The sequence below is a fragment of the Herpailurus yagouaroundi genome, unplaced genomic scaffold (assembly GCF_014898765.1).
Source record: "Herpailurus yagouaroundi ecotype Mexico unplaced genomic scaffold, PumYag 77, whole genome shotgun sequence".
In the NCBI taxonomy this organism is placed as follows: domain Eukaryota; kingdom Metazoa; phylum Chordata; class Mammalia; order Carnivora; family Felidae; genus Herpailurus; species Herpailurus yagouaroundi.
This window is the reverse complement of record NW_024412388.1, coordinates 82,037,369-82,060,482: the sequence shown is the minus strand read 5'-3', so window position 1 is coordinate 82,060,482 and position 23,114 is coordinate 82,037,369. Positions and strand designations below refer to the sequence as shown.

The 23,114-nt window shown below is 41.1% G+C and overlaps 1 long non-coding RNA gene across 2 annotated transcripts in view; it reads right to left on the bottom strand.

Moving 5' to 3' along the window:
- Positions 1-248: 248 nt before the first annotated feature.
- The window catches only part of LOC121027524 (uncharacterized), a 45,292-nt gene continuing 22,426 nt past the window's right edge, over positions 249-23,114 (bottom strand). For both annotated transcript variants that reach the window (XR_005788782.1, XR_005788783.1), the window contains 4 exons: positions 16,566-16,931; positions 12,480-12,645; positions 1,502-1,582; positions 249-1,191 (listed from right to left, as the gene is read on the bottom strand). This is a non-coding gene — a long non-coding RNA (uncharacterized LOC121027524). The remainder of the gene's footprint in view (positions 1,192-1,501; positions 1,583-12,479; positions 12,646-16,565; positions 16,932-23,114) is intronic.

The following is a 23,114-nucleotide window of genomic DNA, read 5'->3' as shown; positions in this document are numbered from 1 at the left end:
CTGTCTCTCTCTCTCTCTCTCTCTCTCCCCTTCCCCCACTCACACTCTGTGTCTCTCTCAAAAATAAATAAACATTAAAAAAATTTATAGAGAGATAATTAAAAAAATTTTTTTCTATGTCTATTTTGGAGAGAGAGAGACAGAGCATGAGCGGGGGGAGGAGCAGAGAGAGAGGGAGACACAGAATCCGAAGCAGGCTCCAGGCTCTCAGCTGTCAGCACAGAGCCCGACACGGCTCTGAACCCAGGATGCTCAGATCATGACCTGAGCCGAAGTCAGACACTCAACCAACTGAGCCAACCAGGCGCCCTAAGAGATAATTTGATTCAACTACAGAAGGGAAAGATCTAGTTGCATGACCTGCTAATTTCTATGCTGCTTATGCCAAAATCGCTTGCTAATGGACTGGACACAGACCACGGCTGTTCAAAACCTTATTCTTCTATCATCAATTTCCCCCATAAACTCTCAAATCTGGGGAACTGTCAATTCCTTGATCAGTCTCTGCTGGCACCTTAGTACATAGCTACTATCTTGCATATGGTGGGTGCTGAACAAACATGTGTATAACGAATGAATACGTGAATGCATACATAAGTGACGTATTCAATTAAGCACGCAGGACCTGGCCTCAGCGATCTCAGGAGACCTAAATAGTCAGAAGCTAGTAGTAGCTTCGGTTAAGAATTCCACTTTGGACATTGCAAATGCTAAATAAAGATCCATACTTACTGCATGTCAGTTTGTCAGAAACTAAATAAAAATAAAAGAATTTAGCTATGGAGACATCACAGGAAGCAGTACAGACCCCAAATACAAAGCAAGTGAAAAGCAAAAAATCATGATCTCCCTACTTTTCCAGGCTAACTCACTTATGCTTTAGGGGGTTGTTATATGTCACTTCCTCTGGTTAACATTCCTTTCTATCCCACGTTTGGTCACCTTTCTACTTTTCTCTTATCATATTCAACCTTTCAACAAATACTTGTTGAGTACCTACTGCTTGCAGGCAAGCCCTAAGGGCTTGTGATACAGTAGTGAGCAAAAGCAGAAAAAAGCACCATCCTGCATTCATGGAGCTTCCATTCTGGTGGATCATAGGTCACCATGTTTTCCTGCTTCATTGTCTGTGTGCTGGCTCCCCAAAGGCCAGAAATCAATCCTGTTATATCCACAACATCAACTCAATGCCTGCAACACAGTGGAACATTAATGCATATTCGTCGAACAGTGTGAACACATGAGCTGCCATTTATTGAACATACCAATATCTCATTTAATCCTCACACTTGCCTTAAGAGGAACATATATACCCACCCTTGTATCAGTAACATCTTGCTGTCCTAGTTCAGAGAGGTCAGTTAATGTGGCCAAGGCCACACAAGTAATTAAGCAAAAGATCCAGAATTCAAATGCAATTGTTTAACCCCAAAGCTATGTTCTGCTTTTCAAAACAAAAGGATAATATAAGAATAGTCAATAGGATGAGAATTCATCTTACCTAGATTTGCACGGACCCGATGAAAACACACCTGACTTCCATCCAGCGTTTGGAAGTTAATTCCAGAAGCAGCCACCTATACTGAGACAGGATAAGATGCCAATTATGAAGTAAGTGACAAGAGAACAGAACTGTTATGTATTCTTGAAAACTAATCAGCACCTCAAAAAAGTCATTTACCATTATATCCACATAAGCCAGTGTATTTTCCTAAAATGTTTTGGTTACCCCAGTTCTAAGAATAAAAATGATGGGAATTTAAAAATAAATAACAGCCATGTTGTTTGTCCCCAAACCTAAAAATGTTGACGTTATCCTACGTGAAAAATGTATTGTTGTTATTTACAGTGCTATATTGTTTTCTAATTATTACATGTGTCTAAATCTCATTCCCCCAAGCCTGCAGAAAATGCAAAGTCCCCGTGGACGTAAATTTCTCTTATCCTCTACAGCGTCTAACAAGATGCTGAGTATAGACTTAGCTCAGGGTCTAAAAAATGGAGATAAATTTAGAAAATCTGGTCCAGGGATGACTGTCTTTTCTGTCAAATTTTGCCTCCCAAGATTGTATCCCGTTACTCCATATCATTGAGGACAATGCCAGTCTTTTGTTATATCTTCACATCATTTGAAAAGGCCAAGTCAGTTATTCGTCTCCTCACATGTTAGAGAGAAAAGCAGGTTTTATTTTAAAATCAGCCTTGCTCCATTTCACGAATTCACTAGAAAAGGTGCCTAAATTCACATAAATGGTGGGCTGAATCTGTGCCGATAGGAGAGAAAGAAGGCAAGTGTGTGTGCGCACTTGTGGGTGGCTGAGCATCTTCATAAACCCCTCAGCTCCTCGGGAGGAGCTCACAGTACGTGCCATGGAAACAGTGGTTACCATGGAAAGAATGTGCCATGGCGACGGGCTGAAGAAATGCCTACGTAAAACCAACTTACCATGTAACCTTATACCTTCCAGCATTTTAAAAAATATGACAGGATTAGAGCACAGTCCTCTGGGGAGTCTCAGCCCTCACAATGATCTTCCAAAACAATCTAGAAAGCGAGATGATAAACTGCAGGGCGTTGTGTACCTTGCTAAAGGGCCTGACAAGCAGTTGGGTGGAGAAATTGCCAACATCGTTTATCTACGGACTGCACTTCACACTATTAAATATTTCCTGTTAAAACCCACAAAGTATTACAAATGAAGAGAAAACATGGATAAAATTAACTTAAAGGGAATGGTTTCCCGACTTACTGAGATCAGAATTGATGTGTTTCATCTAACTTATCTGTTAATAGGCTTTCTTGATGCCCTCGTGTTACCATAATCTCCAAAGCACTGGACAAACCAGTACATTTGTTTATCTTTATCACTCTTTGCTTACTAAAGAACTTGCTTTTATTAAAGAGATCAATCACCTGCACACAGTTTAATAGCCTGTGCAGTACATACAAGGTAAAAGGAAAAAAAGCAAAAAAAGGGTAAGGGGTGAGAGCCCTGTTTTCACAAAGCCCCAAAAGCATTCGAGAGGCAATAAAATAAACTTTCGAGATATATCTCTATCTCTATACCTACACATATATATGCAATCTTAAAGGTAAAAAACTTGATTATCAAACTTAGTGATCTAAAACATTTCTAAATGGGAAAGTGAAGGCTCAAAAGCAATCATTGTGTCTACTCTGCACTCAATTTTGTCTGGTTACTTTAATATGCAGCCAAACGATGCTAAGTGGAGAGACGTGAGTACGTTATGCGTCTCATACACGGCTCCTCTCCCTTGCTTCCACGGGAGAGCCAGACATTTGTGCCTCGCAGCCAGCCACGAAACCAGGAGTCCACCCGGGCTCAATGAGGACGTGGCATCCAAGGGCCACCGTCTTTGACCTGAGACACAAGGCATTGCTAAAATGCCAGTGCGTAGCTCACTGTCCACATTGCAGAGTGAAGGGATACTGTGCGGCTTTGCTTCTGAAACCGCTCTCCTTCCGACACTGAAGAACAACCCTATCCACAATCTCTTAGTGCAAGCAACATAATATCATATTTTATCTAGTCTTCTGGGATTAAAAATATTGATTGAAATTTTCATTGGAAGCTTTTCTTAAAAGACACTTTCTTCCAAACCTCTCTTTCTACTCCGTTGCAAGTCAGCTATTTTTCTTGCCAAAATGCAGGAAAGCAATTAGGCTCAAGGGTTTTATAAGCTGCACCAGTACAGGGCAAATCTATTGAACTTTGCTGAGAAATTCTTGTTCATTCACTGTGAAAATTTTGATGGTTTTATCCTCTTTCTTGATAACCACTTAGTTTTAGAAACCTGTGTAATGTGTGTAGTGCAGGATTTAAAGAGAGGCCATCCTAATTAAAGTGTTGTGATGTTAAACCGGAAGGTGCTAAACATATTCCTTTGATAACTGCAATTTCAAGCTCCAGTATATGTAGGAAAGAACTGAAGCTGAAATACAAAGGAAATTTAGCAGAGGCAGTGATGGCTAAGAGAAAATATTAAGCTGATCTGCAAAGTGCCTCGCAGGTTTTGAGAATAAAGCAGGAGGAAGTGAAGAGCTGAGCCTTCGTCTTCCATCGGCTGTCCCTGTTGCTGGTGATTACAGCCATCTTTCACCGAGAACATATGGCCGTGTTTATAGCCATCAGGCAGCGTTTCACAGAGCTACGACACCATGTGTCCACCAACTAGCCTTCCTGATTACAGTTAATTAGAGAGGAGGTGGGAAGCATTTTTTAAAATGATATTAAAGCACAAGGACGCCCAAAGTTCCCAGGCCTGTTTGCAAGACCAGGTGACAAGAGAGAGACTGATAGGAAAAGCGGAAGAAGCCAAGAGGAGCAGACATTTTGCACAACACTTTCCCTAAGAAATGAGCCAAATACAACAACAGCAAAACAAAGGAAAGAAAGCGTATGAACACAGAGACAGGAGAGCCTCACAATGCACTGTGCAAGATGTTACTTGGGAAACCTGCTAAAGCAAGAAACTACCTGAAAGTCCCTAATGCACTTTTTCAGGGGAAAAATTCCAAACCCAAACTACCATAACAGCATCTCTAAGAGTCACTTTGTAGTTAGCAAATCCAAGCTGCAGGATGTTCAATATAAAATTACATAGGCCCCTATTATACGCTATTGAACCCATTTCATGGTTCAGCAATGCTGTTTGGTCTCCTTTTAACCTCAAAGTAAAATGCAAGGCAACCTATATCACCAGGTAAATACCTAGCATGATTTAAGAGCCTCAGCTTTTCAAAACTCCCCTGTTTGAATTTGCAACATTTCCTCCATAAGCCCCTGGAAAACAGACTTGGCTGTGGAGGTTTCCAGAGGGAGTGCACTGGGCTCACAAGCAAACGAAAGCCTTAGTTTAGTAATTCTCTTCCTCCTATGGTTTACAGACTTCCCCTCCAAAGGGGCGGCTGTGTGTGGGTGTGTGTGCGTGTGTGCGCGTGTGTGGGTGGGTGTGGGTAGGTACCATTCTATCTATTACAGACACTTCTTCCTTTAGGCTCGTTTAAAAGTCTGAGAACACGTCCATTGGTAATTGTGTCATTTTTTTTCCCCTCTATTTCTCTGCTTTGCTGGAACTGGACCATAATGACATTAGATAGGTCGCATGATGGCAATTTAATGGCCTGAACTCAATCCACAGGTACATTGCTGTGGTCGCCTTGGGATCTGTTCTCATTGCTGCAACGTGACAGAAAATACCGGCAGAGTCAGAATGGATGGCCGACTGCACTGGTGAAGACAGAGCATCAGTGAGTGCAGAAGACATTGGCTCTGAAACCCCAGGGGCAGCCCAGCAGCTGCACCCGCACTACCCGACCCCTGCTGTTAACATGGAACACTTCACTCGGCAACATTCATTTACCATGTTCTCTGCTCAGCGCTGAGGGCACAGGGGCAAACAGAACGAACACACACAGGCCTGGCCCTCAAGTGGCTTATTGTTTCTCCAGGGAAAACACATAGGCATTCACATGGGCAAATGCACTAAAACACCAGAGACACCACTGTGATAGACCCACATACATAGTATAATAGTAGCACATAATAACAATGGAGCTGAACTGCCTTTAAACATCCAGTATGGTTGGAACGGGAGGTGGGGGAAGCATTTATGGTCTGGAAATTTAAGAGCCCGATAGTAAATCCAAAGCACATGTAATACTTTCAAAGGCCCATGTGAGTAAAGGGATGGATTCTGAACTCCCTCAAAGAAAAAATATGAAGATTAGATTGAAGAAATTCCCTGAGCATACTGAGGGAAAAATATATAAATTCAAAACGTTATAGCGGTTATACAATTAACTAAATACGACATCAAGAGCCCTGGTGAATGCTTCCGTGTTTTAGGGAAATTGACCCTCTAATTTTTTTCAGGGAACCACACGATGGTGATAATCTCTTTCACAGGTTTGTTAGAATCAGAAGAGATTGTGTGTGCCTGTGTGTGTGTGTGTGTATACATATATATAACATATTTATATATTTATATATATATAAATTTATATATATATACATATATATTTACATTAAATATAAAAATATAAATATAAATTTATATTAAAATATTTTGTAGAATCTAGGGCACCATTACAGTATTAGTAGATGCTATTGTGGCTCTATTGCTTTTAATCCTGTTTTCGTGGTAGTTAACTCTAAAACAGAGGTCAACAAATTATGGCCCATTGGCAAAATCTGGACCACAGAGGGCCACAGCCATTTATGTATTGTCCAAGGCTTTTATGCTATAATGGTAGGTTCTGTAGCTGGACAGGGAAAATATGGCTTGTAAAGCCAAAAATATTTACTGTCTGGACCTTTACGGAAAAGTTTGATGAGCCCTTTAAAAGAATCACGTGATATCAATCTACCTTTCCTTTTTTTTTTTTTTTTTTGACATTTGTGTTTTTTTGGCAGAAAACCGATTCCTAGGAAATGTTCTGTGATCAGATAAATGGAAAACACTACATATTGTATTCCCCTCGGGGAGATTAAAAATGTACTTTGGCATATGAAAAACTTTAAGAAGTCCCGTATAAAAGAAACCTATTTAGATTCATTTCCCAAACTGAATGGGCTATGTTTTTCTCTATGAAAATATATTAACAAATCTAGTAAATGAGGTGGATTGGCCACCGAAGAGCAACTCAGAGCCCACTTCTGTGCCTTCTGCAGCACAGAGGCCGCAACATTAAATACTTATAGTTCAGCCTGCCTTGTGCCTATCCTTGGCAGTGTTCCATAGCTATGGTAAGATGACATAGAGACACTAGAGACAGGCACCCTTCCAAAATCAACAAGGGAGGCCTCACCTTTATTCTTTCCTGGCTGCCTTTGCCCTCCCCCTCTCGGCCAGAAGTTAGCAGCGGAAGCAGCCACCATGTGCTTCTAGGGCCAGTGAATGAAGGCAAAACCTTACATTTTAGAGAACGGTGGAGCGCAAAGATGGCAAAAGCCTAGGTCCTCGACTGCATCACTGAAATACTGCTCTAAGCCAGAGCTGCCTACTCCTGGACTTCATACCACATCGAATAAATAAACACTTTCTGCTTATGACAGTGTAGGGAAGTACTTCTCAGGCTTTAATATGTGTGCAAATCACCTGGGGATTTGTTTCAATGCAAATTCTGATTCAGTAGATGTGGTGTGGGGACCTTCCCCACCTCCCAGGTGATGCAGAGGCTTGTCTGCGAATCACACATTGAGTAGCAAGGTAATTTCTATTCTTTGCAGCAGAATACCGTCATAACTGATAGGTCCTCTGGAATTCATCTTGCAGGGAGAATACTTTGGGAAATTCTGAAGGAGGCTCATCATCAAGCTCCCTACTTTCATGAGGCATTTAGAAGGGAGAGTCCACCTACCATACCATTCAAAGGATTTGGACTTCCTTCCTGCATCATTTCTCATACAATATATTTCTCAGTATGGACCATGAGGCCGTGCAAATCTATGAACCACTGTGTGAGGAGGTGATGCTTTCCACACATGTCTTTGGTAATAATGAAGAGATAATAATGAAGAGATTATTCTTTGAACGTCATATAGAATTATAGAATCCTTTAAGATTTATCCGATCCTTTATTTATAGGTGTGGGATCTAATGGCAAGAGAGGCCAACTGATTCCTCAAGTCACACAGGAAGTGGAGTGGGGAGGGCAGAGCTGGGTGGGAGTGCACCTGCTCATCAGGGTCTCCGTGCATGGATCTGTCCAATATTATCTCCCACTTTGCACAGAGAACATTTTCAAAAGAAACCGTGGGCTCCTCTGTAAAAGTGTGCCCCTTATATCACATATACATGACATACCAAGAGGAAAAGATCAAGTTCACATTTCCAGACTCTTCCTGCTCCCTGTGTATTAAGTGACAGCAAAGCCAGCCGTTTCCCTTCTCATCATGATTAACCCAGAGCGTTGGCAAATCCCCAACCTATTTAGAGATACAGATCCGCGAGGGAGGCTTTCCTCATTCTTTCTCTAAAATGTAGCTCCACTTGACCTAATTGGGGTTTGGGGAGATTCCAACTCTCACTTTTTTCATTTTTCCAAGTTTAAACCATGGGTTTGACAATGGGGCGTGTGAAGTATTTCCTACCGTCTTTATTAATTAAAGGAAAAATTTTCATCTTAGAGTCTTGAGAGTTTTAAGAACAAATGAAAAGTGGAGGAAATTCAGGAAGGGCTAAAATAGCTGAAATGTTCTATTTTTTCTTTTTAATAATTGGTGCTAAAGAAGGAATATGGGCTTTAGATTTTAAACGCTATCATTGAAAGCAAGAAGGTAGCTTCTAAGTGTTTTGACATGCAGAGGAAGGGTTCAGGGACCAGCCGGCAAGAACTTTGTCCTGCTCGTGTGTTTGATCCCACACCCATGCCTATGCTCTGCCTGCAGGCTTTTAACATAAAGTACTGCTCCTTCATTCTGTGGCTCTCCCTGCTCATTGGGTTTGTTAGGATCCTTTAATTAGTCACCAGTCAATTTTATTTTAAATTTGTATGATAATCCGGTTTCAAAGTTTAACTAACTAAGGTCAAATTTAAAAGGTGATTTCCTCAAGGCCATAAAGCCAGACCATTGCATTCCTTAAAAATAGCCATCAAAACTTCTAAATCTTTGTCCTTGTCAATGATTTGAATACAATTTCTGTTCCAAGGACTCTAATGTGACACTAGAGTAAGCATTTACCTACCCAGGAAGAAGTTGCATAGTCCAGAAGGTCCACAGATCTGGATTTTAGACTCAGCTCAGACCCCCACTGGGAACCCAAGCAAGCCCTTTATGCTCAGAGGTTCTTAATTTTATTATCTGTAACCTAGGGATATAGGGCATATGATTATCTTACATGGTATTATGGGTTAAATTGCATCCTCCAAAAAAGACATGTTGATGTCCTAACACCCGTGTGCCTATGAACATGACTGAATTTGGAAATAGGATCTTTGCAGATGTAACCAAATTAAGATTAGGTCATTAGAGTGCGCCCTAATCTGATATGACTAGTGTCTACATAAGAAGAAGAAAATGCCAGGAGAAGACAAACACAGGGAGAACCATGTGACCAGAATAGCAGACAATGGAGTGATACAGCCACAAGCCAAGGAATGCCAAGAGTTATAGCCACCTCCAAGAGCTAGGAAGAGGCAAGGACGACTTCTATGGAGAGTCTCAGGAGGAACATGGCCTTGTTGACCCTTTGATTTGGAATTTCTAGCATCTAGAACAATAAGTTTCTGCTGTTTTAAGCCACCAAGTTTGTGTTACTTTTTTAGAGCAGCCTAAAGAAACTAGTACACGTGGTAAAAGTTACTTTGCAAATGTGATTAAGATTCTTGAGGTGGGAAGATTATCTTAGATTATCTGGGTGAGCTCAGTGTCATTACAAGTGTCCTAAGGGCCATTATGAGGGGGATATTTTGAGATGTGAGATATGAGAGGAGAATCTGAGTCATAAAAGGAAGGAGATGTATGACAATGGAAGCAGAGGGCCAGAGTCAAAAAGAGATTTGTCAGAGATTTTAAGATGATATGGTACCAGCTTGAAAGATAGAGGAAAAGACCATAAACCAAGGGATGCAGCAGGTCCCTCGAAGCTGAAAAAGACAAAGAAACAGACTGCCATCTAGAGCCTATGAAGGTTTGGGGGCACCTGGGTAGCTCATTTGGTTGAACGTCTGACTCTTGATTTCAGCTCAGGTCATGATCCCAGAGTCACGGAATCGAGCACTGTGTTAGGCTCCACGCTGAGCATGGAGCCTGCGTGAGATCCTTTCTGTCTGTCCCTCTGCCCTTCTCCTGCTCGTGCATGCACTCTCTCTCTCAAACAAACAAACAAACAAAAAAACTTAAAAAAAAAAACTTATAAAAAGGTGGGGGGAGGAGTCTATAAAGATTTCATAGCCTGGCTAGCACCTTGGTGAAAATCATTTTGGACTGCCCTCCAGAAAAGTAAGATTATAAATTCTTGCTGTTTTAAGCCATTATGTGTATGGCAATTTGTTCTAGCAGCAGTAGAAAACTAATACAAGATAAAAATTTTCCTGGTTAACCCCTAAACTTGTTTTACTAAAGACAAAGCTAAAAAAAAATGTTTAAAAACCAAACAATTATTTTAGTATTGTCATGGTTCTAATTAATTTTAAAGATATACTAGGTATTCAGAACCAAACTTTTAAATGAATGGATAAACAAGTGAATCGAAATAGTTTTAATTCTACAAAGACACACTGACCAAATTGTGTTTAACAGTAATTCTGAAAGGGCAAAGAGCTTAGAATAACAGCTTCTCCAATACATAGATAGCACAGTGGCTTCCCTAAATATGAGCCTTCTCTAAACATTCCTTTACTTGATTAATCAAAAACAAAGAAGGTCCCGGGCGCATGGGTAGCTCAGTGGGTTAAGTGTCCCAGTCTTGATTTCCACTCAGGTCGTGATCTCACAGTTCATGGGACCGAGCCCCACATTGGGTTTATGTGGAGCCTACTTGGGATTCTCTCTCTTTCCCTGTCTCTCTGCCCCTCCCCCACTTTCTCTCTCTTTCTCTCTCTCTCTCTAAGAATAAATAAGTGAACGTTTAAAAATTTGTAGAAATTTAACAAATTAAACACACACACACAAAGTTCCTAGGAAGACCACATAGCCACTGGGATTGAAAGAAGGCAAGAAAAGGGTCCTGAATAAGTTCTTCCCTAGAGTATGCCAATATCCCTACAATCCTCACCCACTGAGAATATCAGAGTTTACAGAATGTGACCAGTTTCCTTTCCAGTAACTTTACTTCTTCAGATCATTCCTGATGCCTACTTAGCAGCTAGACTCTTCCTTATAAATAGCCATGTTTTCGGCACATTAGGGCATTTCCCCTCTCAGGACTGGAGACAGATGTTCAAAGGATGATCCTAGCTGACAAAGCAACATCTGGTATTTAGCGTCTTGCTGTGACTGATTGTCTGATATATCACCCCAAAGTGAGGAGCAGCAGAGCCCTAGAATGTGAAATGGATCGTGCAGTGCCAAAGCTTCACTAAATGTGGAGACTTTGTATGTCAGAGCAGAGGGGAGAAAGAAAAAAAAAACACACTGTAGTAAACCATGATCAGTTTCATGACTCCAGAAGCCAAACCTAAGTAAGCTTCAAAAAGTTTATGTGGGAGCCATTTGAGAGATACAAAAAATGTAAGTAAAAGGCTTACATAAAAATATGTTACTCTCTGGTTGTTATTCCTAAAGCCAGTAGCAATGGTCTGGCTACTTGGCTTTGGTCAAAACCATATATTTTGTGACTCAAGACACAAAAGGTCTTTTTCCCACTGGAGTCACCCACATGTGATATTAGAAAGAGATGTAATCTTGGGCAAAGTACTTCATCTGCAACTTAGTGTCCAAATATGCAAAAGTGGGTTCATTTCTACCTTATTAGATGGTCATGAGAATTATTTGAAATAACTTATATAAAGTGCTATCATAGCATCTGGCACAGAATTATGTTCTTAAATGATGAACGTTTATTGATCAGTTACCATGTGGTGGGTGGGCACTGTGCTAAGGGCTCTGGCTACGTTATGGAAGGTAACAGAGTGTGGTGGTTCCAAGCACAGACTGCCTGGGCTCCTATCCCAGCTCTACCATTGACTTTTTATACAACCTTGGGAAAGTAACTTAACTTCTGTGTGTGTCAATGTCCCCATCTCTGAAAGCAGATAGTATTATATCAACTTCACAGATTTGTGGTCAGAAATAAATAAGCAGACATGTTCGACGAACTTATTAATAGTGCCTGGCACATGATAAGCATCTATAAGTGTTAATTAATATTATTATTGCCCCTTTAATCTTTGCAACCCTTTGCTGTTGATACTGTCATTAGATTTATTCAGTCAACAAAGAAGCTGAGTTGAGACAGTCTAAGTGAGCTGTGGAACCAGGATTCAAGTACAGGTGGTCTTGCACTTGGTCCAAAACTGGAGGCAATTAAGTGATGCTGGAAGTCAGAGCCCACCAAATCTTTTCTGACCTTTCCTCCACCCTTTCCAAAGTGAACTGACTTTATGACTCTGGCGAATTTCTTAAGCACTCTGTGTCACATTCGTATAATGGGGAAAATATTATTGATGCCTCATCAGGTGATGAGGATTTAATAACATGACCCAACAAATTCCATATCACAGAGCCTGGCACATAGAAAGTCCTCAATATATGTTAGCCACCATAATAAATAACATTAGTAAAAGCCCTGAAGGCTAGCAGTCATTTTGTGCTGTACTACCTTCTGGGGAAAAAAAGTGCAACCAAGTTTTAATTCTCAGTGCTTATCGAGGACATTTTCCTCACTGTGACATTGTCCTAGGACTTTTCTGTAACAGCAGTCTGATTAGCTCTGGAAAAACACCTGGCCTTGGGAAATAGTCTTTGTGTCTTGCAATGATGGACAACACCTGGACCTTTTCTAAGGCTTACCTTGGACTGGGTTTGATGATGAGCAAAGTACCAGCTTGGTCAATGCAGAAATAACTGCTGCTGCTGGCAAACAAGTGACTTTACTGGTCCTGGAGTATTCACTAGTGTAGACCTGGTGGATGGAAACTAAACAGTAGTAGGTGACATCATGGTACCAGGCAACTGGCTGGAAAAGGAAAATCGTTCAAGGTTAAGCACAGGGTGGGGACTATTGGTGATAAAGCAGCACAACCTCCATGGGGGCAAAATGTATTCTCTGAATCATTAGTATAACTCTTGTACCTTTCACACAGTGTCTAAAATGATGGTGGGATAATTGATTTTGCATTAGCGATTTCGAGCATAGTATGTAAGAAATATTACAAGCCTACTCCCTAGTTGCTTGCCAAAGCAACCTTTAGAAACTGATTAGAAAACCTATTCTTTTTTTTTTTTTAAGCACAACAAAGGCCTTTCGTATCCCAGATACTGCAGAACAGGACCAGCCCCTCCTCACAGGTTGGTGGTACCCTATTAAAAAAATTTTTTTTCAACGTTTATTTATTTTTGGGACAGAGAGAGACAGAGCATGAACGGGGGAGGGGCAGAGAGAGAGGGAGACACAGAATCGGAAACAGGCTCCAGGCTCTGAGCCATCAGCCCAGAGCCTGACGCGGGGCTCGAACCCACGGACCGAGAGATCGTGACCTGGCTGAAGTCGGACGCCTAACCAACTGCGCCACCCCGGCGCCCCGGTGGTACCCTATTAACTCGGAGTTGTTGGCTGTGACCCGTCAAGTAAGTATTCATCGGATTTGTCAGGTTTGGGGGCAGAATACCCAAAACCTGGGTGGTGGGAGTGGATCTAAGTAAACCCAAGGTTGGCTAAAATAGAGTTCTGTTGTTTCTGTGTGGCAAATAGTTCCGCAGGCAAGTGTCCAGAGAGACCTTTACAAATTGTGAGAAATGGACACCCAGAGAGCGCCTGTCTAGAGTGATGTGAGCAGATGCAAGTCTATGTCACCATTACTGAAGTCCCTCTCCTCTCTCAGAGACACTTTAGAATTCGGGAGGCTTCAGGGGTGGAAGCCACCACTCTCTAGCTTGTCACGTTTGCCCCTAAGATCCCAAATTTCCAAGCCACTAGTAGTCCCTGCAGGACTGATGCTCTTATCTGCCCTACATGAATACTGTGGTAGGACTGGAAGCACCTTGTGTGGGGTCCAGCCTTCCTTGGAGCATCTTCCCCTGTGGAGCTCAAAGCCCTTGTGATGCAAAGAACACCCCCCTCATCCCTGACCTGATCTCTGACTTTGCTGCTTCTCAGAGACAGCTTCTCTTTTGCCTCTTTCACCATACGGCTGGGTGTGGGAGGGTAGAGCCTTCAGGAGACTTGGTAGTTTGACATTTTCCTCAAAACATGCCTCTGAAAACTTCTCCTGTTAGGAGACTTCCACATCTAGGAGCAACTTATTCCATCATTGAGCACCTCTGACCGTTTCTAAAGTTGAATCCCTGTCTTTTACCCACTGGTCTCAGTTGAACCCTCAGCAGCACCCTGACAATGTCCAACCTCAGAATAGTGAGGAAAGTTCATCCAGAGCACTGCATATATAGTAATGACTGCTGTTGGCACCACAGTCATGGGGTTGGGTTAATTCTTGATATCTGACAGGAAACCCAGTGGCACCATGAAGAATTGTCAAGGCTGGATGAATCCATCTTCTAAACTATAATCCTTCAAAAATTTGGAGACCTTTGAGTTGTCATTTCTTCAGGCAGAACAACACCAGCTCCTTCAGAAATTTATTTCATGTCCCAACTTTTAAGTTCTCTCACAACATTGTTGTTGTTGTTGTGGTTGTTTTCTGAGCAAACGCCACTGTCCCCACCTCCCTCTTAAGATAGAGGATACAGGGGCGCCTGGGTGGCGCAGTCGGTTAAGCGTCCGACTTCAGCCAGGTCACGATCTCGCGGTCCGTGAGTTCGAGCCCCACGTCAGGCTCTGGGCTGATGGCTCGGAGCCTGGAGCCTGTTTCCGATTCTGTGTCTGCCCCTCCCCTGTTCATGCTCTGTCTCTCTCTGTCCCAAAAATAAATAAAAAATGTTGAAAAAAAAATTAAAAAAAAAAAAAGATAGAGGATACAGAATTTATCACAAAAAATGTGAAGATGACTATGTGGGAAATGCTGGATGATGAGTCTCCCACCTGCAAAGCTAGTCCAACAAAAGGAAATGGACTATAAGAAGACAGCAGACGTGATTTGGATACAATAAAGAACTTGTGAATTTACTTTTAATTCAGTAAGCTTTAGGCCTGCATGCCTTCAAAAAGTCAATCTTTCTCTTCCTTCTCCTACCTCTTCTTTACTACACTAATGCCAACTATTTTTTTAATTTGAGGTGGCATCTCTTCCAGGCAGACTTCCCTAACTCCTTTAGTCGGGGTTGGGTGCTCCTTCCAGACTCCTGCCACACCTGTGCATGTCCCTGTCAAAGCACCTTCCACCTGCTTTAGATTGTCTGCTGAGTTGACATCCCTTCAACTTGATGGCTGGTGCCCAAGACACTGAATTATCGGACTTTTAACAATGCCTGGCACCAAAGAGGGGTGAAAAATATGTATTGATAGCAAATCGAGTGCTAAAACACTGGAATGAAACCCTGTGGAACAATCTGGGAAGGTCTCCCAGCATTCATCGAAGACATGAAAGCTGATAGGTGTGTGTCCCTTGGGATTATCCTTCCACTCATTTACTCATCATTTATAACTAATGTGTGAGGAGAGCTTTGCCCCAGGCATTCCATACAGAGGATGGAGTCACATCTCTGGTACAGAACGATGACACCAAACAGGAGCGAAAGACAAAATCTCTACTGATTGCCAGTCATCTGATAGAGACCTTCACCAGCTAAAGCCCTTCTAGACTGGGATTTCTATGGTGGCCAAGGGATTTACAGTAATGTGGCTATAATAGAAATAAAAGAGGCTAGTGTGGAGGAGGTTTTCTGAGAATGGCTTTCGGGTTCCAGGAGCATGGGTCAAGAGGAGTACACAGGGGATGGGGCTGGGCTTGCTCCTAGGTGCCCTCAGCTCCCCTTCTGGGCTGTCTGCACAAGGCAGGGCAGGGACCACACTGCGCTGCTCTGATGGTCAGGCAGATAGAGCTACAGGGCATGATCACAATCCCAGAAGCACAGGACTGAGAGGTGTGGCAATGAAGGAAACTGGAATTCTTAGAGACAAGAAAAAATAAATCCACTCAAGGAACCATCTCAACTAATCGGCTACTAGGCTCTGTTTGCAGAGGTGACATCATTGACAGTGCTTACAGGCAGAATAAGGCCAGATTTGCCAAGGGACATGTGTAGGCTTCCAAGCCTTCTAATCCCTCCTCAGCCACACCCAAAAATAAACTGTAGGAGGAAAATTTTATTTGGCATAATCGGATATTTTTGTCTTGCTTACCTAAACTGTCACAAGTGGTTGGTTAAAATAGCATAAAATGAGTGCTGTTTTATAAGAAAAAAAAATTTTCAGAAATTCCAAATAGGTAAATATCTTTTTTTTTTTTTTTCCAGTTTCCTAAGGTCTTTTTTTGTAAAAAGCAAATTAAACCTATTTGAGGTAGGGCCTGAATGTTATTCAATTCTGTTGGGGCCCTTTACTCTTGGCTGTGGCTACAAAAGAAGATTCACAGTAAATGGGCCTGTGGGGGTGGCTGCCATTTACCCCCATGTTTTCATAAATGGAAGCAGCCAGGCAAAGAGCACAGCTGTCATCATTTTCCACACAGGCACCGGGGGCTTGGGAGCTACTTGAGCAAGGGCCAATATGACAGGCAGGTTTTCTCACATAGCAAATCTAAAATTTTATTAGCAACAATTTGGACTGTTCAGGCAGGTTCAATGTCTTGTGTGTATGTGTAAAAATAGATCCGTTCACTCTTCCTGCATTCACCTTGGCTGTTTCTCACGTCTAAAACTAACCTGTAATAGGCACCCACTGTTCCCTCATATTTGCAATGGTCAGTGATCAAAAGAACATTGGAGCTGACCAGATGTAAAATGGAAGATTCACCAGATAGACCAGAATGAAAGACTCACCTGGAGCGGAAATCTGAAAGGTTTGTTTACTTAGTCTTTCCCCCGCGTGCATCTTTGTGTTGCAGATTCCAATTGGAGTGGAAATGCCAGGTTGCTCGGAGAGAAGGTTGTCCTTGTAATGTGTCTTGGCCAATTGGAAATTGGCAGCATTTGTGCTCTCTTGAGAACATTTTCTTGCCAAGCTTCTAGGACATTTCCCAAGACCAAGTGGATTGGCCAATTGGACAACATTTCACTAAGCACACAAACTTCTCATAGTGCGATCCAGACTTTTCAGAACTCTGAATTGTTAGCAAAGTAGACAAAAATAATGGAGCTTCATTCTTCCCCAGCCAGGTTCTTCCAAATGTCACCAGCATGGTCTCCCTAAAAGCAAGAAATGACACGAATTCGCTCTAAAGTAAAGCTAATTAAGAGATACACCTACATTTAGAGGAAAAACAAAAATGCAGAGGAAACCACTTTTAACAGATAAACCAAAAATTCAATTGCGGTTCTTATAAGAACTTAACCTTTTGTTCAGGATCAGTTATAACATCATTAACTTTATCCAAAGAAAATATATTTATCCTGGGTGCAGAATAGAAAAGGTCAGGTACGAGATTCCAAAACTTTAAAAGAAAAAGATACATCTCTAAATTACTAAGAGAATTCAACCTTTTGGAAAAGCATTTTATATTCATTAAGAACCTTTTTACTGTGGGGGAAAATTCACCAATGGTGAGAATTATGTGTGTTCAGTTCACTCAAGCTCTCCTAAAATCATGGTGTTGATTCATGTGTAATTAAAACACCCTTGGAAAATGTTCTACAGCCTGTGTTGAGGGGGGTCATTAAATAAATTAGATTAATTATGATTTTATAAATGCAATTGTACATTAAATAAAATATCAAAAGCGAATCCAATCACAGCTGTTCGGAAGGATTTTTGGCTGAAAAACTTCACTTATCACCAAATAATATAATTGGGCAATTACCAAGTGACAACTGAGGGATGATTATAGCATCAAAGCAAAAGGGCAAGTCTTAAACTCCCAGAGATGTCACTCCCAGTCAGACCACAATAAACCAAAGAGGATATTTCTTGCCTGATTTTGTCTGACATCCTGGTCAGCAATAGGTAAGCAATAGCTTTTTAGCAAATGGTGCTTAGACCCACACTCAAGATATGCATTAGGTACACTGGGCACAGGACCAAGGACTGCAGTAGTTTCAAGGGCGTATGAGAATGTTTTCATTTACTTTAGAAGCATAAGAAAAAAAAATGAACTTCTAGTCAAAGAAAACGTTTTAATATATAGTATTATTACATTCGTCTAGATACTATGGCAGCCATAAAATACAGTTTTTACTTTTATTTTTAATGAAGCAAAGGGCCCACAAAGGCAAAAGCATCTAGAACTTATGAATTGATTATGTGGCCCTGCTGAGACCCTTCCCATAGGACCACATGGCGAGTAAGCTGCCTTAGTGAGTGGCAGGAGCCAGTTGGGTGTCAGAGGAAAGAAGAAAGAAAGGCAGGTTGCATAGGGGAGAGGGATAGATTGGGGTGTGTTCATAAGGCCAAGAGGGTGGTAAGGTTGGGTTTGTAGGGCCACATGAAGAGCTCTGTTTCCCAAAAGGGTAACAAGGCTGAGGTTGTATGAATAATCCCAGCAGCTCTGTTTTCTTCACCACTGTGTCCCAAGTTCAGATATGATGCCTGGTTCATAATAGGCACTAATATTTGAAAACATTTCAATAATTCTAGGGTGTAGCATGGAAACTACTGGCAGAAACGAGACAGAGATACGTCCCTGTCACGCAATTCTTTACCCCATTTCTGTAATTAATAGCACCAGCCTGTACTGATTCCTCAATGATACGCTTACTTCTTTGATGTCCATCCATATCAATGCTTCCTCTAGCTGAGAATAAATTCCCACTGTGGCAGGCTAGGCAGTGGGTACAGCATGGATCTCAGTTTAAGGCTTGACTCCTTCACTAAGCAGCACTATAATTTTGAGAAAGTTCTTTATCCTCTCTAAACCTCAGCTGCCTCCTGTATAACATGGATATCTGTTCCTACATCAGGTGGCTATGAGGATGAACTGAGATAATAATGTGTCAGGTGCTAAGCCCAATGAGTGATACATGGTTAGGGTCTAATGATACGATTTCCTTTTGTGTCAACTATCTATTACCTTACATATAACCACACTTAGTAACATTTTTTACTAATGTTCCTGGAATCTACCCCTAAATATTTGTAGTTAACTCATTTTCCAGCCAACTCTTCACCAAAGGCAATGCTAGGTTCAAGAGTGAGGATGGATGGAAGCCAGGCAGCGGCTTGGTAATGCAACTGAGAGTGGACCTTAAACATCTCTGGAGGGATGATGAGATGGACAGAGTATTGGTTGGCGGATGTTTTGACAAGCTACTTGGGATGAGAGATACGGAGACATGAGGAGGAGGTAAGAAGACCAAGTGGCCTGGCTAAGCTGCCTCCACATGTGGGTGGGTCTCCAGAGCCCATGTTTTGTGGGGATACAAGTCTAGGGCCCAAGCTGGGCAATAGAGGACACCTGAAGGCTGCCACCAAGGGCATACCTGCTTCTCGGTCCTTTCGCCATGAGTCATCCTAGCTTCTAAATAGACACCACACACACAGTTTAAAATTTTGCTTTGAGGGGCACCTGGGTGGCTCAGTCGGTTAAGCGTCCGACTCGGTTTGGGCTCAGCTCATGATCTCACAGTTCATGGGGTCAACCCCTGCACTGACGGTGCAGAGCCTGCTTGAGGTTCTCTCTCTCTCTCTCTCCCTCTCTCTGCCCCTCCCTTACGATCTCTGTCTCTCTTAAAATAAATAAACTTAAAAATATGTTAAGTAAATAAATAGATAAATAAATAAATAAATACTTTTATTTGAAGATGTGCTAAATATTTGCTACCTGGGACAGTCTCAGCCTAACCCACCTGGAGGGAGCAATGTATCACAATCCCTGCTACCTGCTCCTCTCCTCAGCTCTCCCCCAGCCCTGGTTCCCTCAGCTTTATATACAGCATCATTTTCCTTTCTTCTGGTATCCCTCCTGAGCACCTTTTATTCCTCCTTTCATTTCTTCATCTTCAATAAATTCACTCAAACACATTAATATGTTTGAACATGTATTATTTAATAGTATATAATACTATGAGATACTTTGCCAGGCAGAAAAAAGGGATGCTGTGTATTTTTTTTTTTGCCAAATTTAACTTTATTCTTTTAACTTAACATTTAAAAAATGACATATCACATTATATTAGTGTCAGGTATACAACATAATGATTCAAGGTATTTAGATATTGTGAAATTAGCACCACAATAAGTCTGGTTAAAATTCGTTGTCATCAAATACAGAGGCTCTGTATATTTGAAACAAGGTTTTAATCTTCTCCCTGAGGAGATATTTAAGACGCTAACCTAAAAGCACGGATGCCTTTATTCCACGCCAAGATCTGATATCTGCTGCTGTCTAATTCATTCACTCATTTGTCTATCAAAAAAAAATTTATTGAGTACGTACTAATTGCCAGGCAATGCTTTAGGCTGTCCAATAGGGCATTGAACAAGACAAGTCTTGTGCAGGAAAAGACAGATGTATGTATAGTGACCAGTGGAGGTAAGTGCAAGGAAGACAAGGGGAGCGAGTATAGGGACACGAGCCACATCTTTACACAGCGTGGAAAGGGCGGGGATTAGCGGGACAGGAACCTCACTAATTACTGCACTTCATTCTTCCTCATCAGTCTTTGCCTTTCTGCTCTGATACTCTTCCAGGATTCAAGCTGACTCAATCTTTTATGCTCTCCAAGGTGGTTTCGTCACTGGTTGTCTGAAGTACTAGCTGGATAGCTTTCAGCTTTGGATGGCAGGGGCAGAAGAAGTCAAGGACTTAAGAGAAGGGCATGTGTCAGCTCTGGACATGGCCAGAGTTGTCTTGGAGATACTGGGGAGACAAAATGTTTGACTTTTCAGTAGTGTTTCCAGTGAACATCATGGAGCCCACAGTCCCTTCGGGACAAAAGGTCACAATTTAATGAAAAAACTGTTTAGAAGAGAGGCCAATAATTATTGGTATTAATTTAAAAATATTTATTCACCTAAAAGTTAATGATGTTGAAAACTTCAGATGTTTTCTGGTTGGTGCTGTCATTAAACTTTTCTGTTTTGTTCGGAAGTATCGAGTGGATGTTTTCTCCCACCTTTCAATCTATCAATGTGAATAGCATCAAGACATTAAATATTTATCAGCTTAAATGCAAAGCTTTCATTTGAAATTTTTGGTATAAAATTCTGTCTCTTTAACCTGAAACTTTGCTGGAAACATTCCTAAAATTAAGGGGAAAGGAAAAATTCTACACAATGCCAAGGGCTTTGCAGATATAATACAGAGTTGTTTCAACACATTGCAAATACAGGTGGTCTTACGTTTTCAAGTGGACATTATGCAGTTAAAATGCCACCTATTGGCTCCTTATATCTTCTAGCCCCAACCACTGTTTTTAGACAGGTAGTAGTATTTCTAGCAATTACAATAAGCAAATGGAATACTGTGATCTGGCGGCTTTATAAGGCACATCTTCATTAGTTTTAAATTCTTCTGCTTTATGTATGAAATTGTGGTAAATTTGTTCACTTCAGAAAGTGTTCCACAATTATGCTGTGTCCATTTGAACCCTTTAAATGAAGCCAATTAAGTCCTATTTGCATTATTATTTCTGTTATAGACAGATGATTGAGTTTTATCAATTTCTCTCCTAACAGCCAAATCATAAATGTACCAATTAGACTTAAAATCACACTTTCTCTTCCCTTGTTTTATTGTTAGCCTCTTCTTGGCCTTTCTCGGGTACTAGTAACAATTACTTTTGAAAATATTATTACTTTGGTAAGTTTATAAATAATTTTTTGCTCCCTTGTATGTATTCCAGATATTTAAGCCATAAATTAATTGGGTTTATTTTCACATTCTAGTCATTTCCACAAGAATCCTCCTCCTAGTCTTTATAATGTAGAATTTGTACCATAGAAGACAACCTTAATGCCCTCTGGCCCAGTCACTCCACCTGCAGTAAAGACTTCTGAGTTATTTTGACAGAAGAAAATTCTAGAAAATACAGACATGACACATCACGCAGTAGCCGTTCCATTAGGATATGTCAGTTATTTTCCCAGGTCATTTAATTCTGTTTGTCCCTCTCCTCCAAGTGTAAGTCTCTTTAAATTCTTCCCCATTTTCCCCTTGCTCTTTATTTCTTTTATACATTGTTACACCTGACCTTCCTCTGTCATTTTTATTTCCCAGCAGCAACTTCTTTTGGGCTCCCCAGGTCTGCACTCTGTGCCTTACTTTGGGCTGCCTTCCTACGTTCAGAATAATCTCCTACCCTGATACCTTCTATCTTAATCTTCAACTAGCTCCCAGAAGCCCACTTCTGCTGGGAGCCGTGTCTTCCGATTTTTCCTGTCAGCCGTGTTCCCCAGGCCCCTCCTGTGAATGCTGTTCTGGCCCAATCAAAGTGCCAGCACTTTAGAAGAAAGACACTGTATGTTTCCATAAAGTAGCATGTTTGATTCTAAAAATAGTATCTCCCATCACAATAAAAACCCTGAACTCAGTGTCAGAGCCTATCACCCAAACCATGGCCAGATCTTCCAAGTCAGCTTCCATTGTTCCTTCAGGCATTTCTTTCTGGTTTTCTAGAAGTTCTAGGACCAAAAGCCCCCAGAAGGTGAAAAGCAAGGATAGATATTTCTTATAATAAAAGGTTAAGAAAATCCATTGCACATATCATATGGGTCATTTTGTGCTAACAGCAAAAGAGCTGACTACTCTTAAGATATAAAAATGAAAAGATGGGCGATTTAATAAAAGTTCTGAGGCTTCACTGGTCTTATCTCTGATCCCTTTTATTTTTAGAGAGATTTCGAAGGGAGTTCACACAATAATAATGATCCATCATCATTTTGTGCTCTAAGCTCAAGCTATTCAAAAGTTTTCTATTGGCATTTCATCTTTTAAAAAAAATTTTTTAATGTTTATTTTATTTTTGAGAGAGAGAGAGAGTGAGCCAGGGAGGGGCAGAGAGAAAGGGAGACACAGAATCTGAAACAGGTTCCAGGCTCTGAGCTGTCAGCACAGAGCTGGACGTGAGGCTTGAACTCAACAAATCGTGAGATCATGATCTGAGCCAAAGTCGGACACTTAACCAACTGAACCACCCAGGTGCCCCTATTGGCATTTCATCTTTAAGAAGAGTAATTACTCCAATTATTCTCCAAATTTCTGATCACTCTATAGTATGTGCACAAAGCCAAAAGTGATATTTGTCATATGTTTGTGTGTGTGTGTGTGTGTGTGTGTGTGTTTCATCACTTTTGGCTTTGTGCACATATAGATAGATACATACATTATATATATTATATATATATATATACATACACACACACATTATATACATAATGTGTATATACATATACATTATATATATGTTATATATATAATGTATCCATCTATTTGTGTG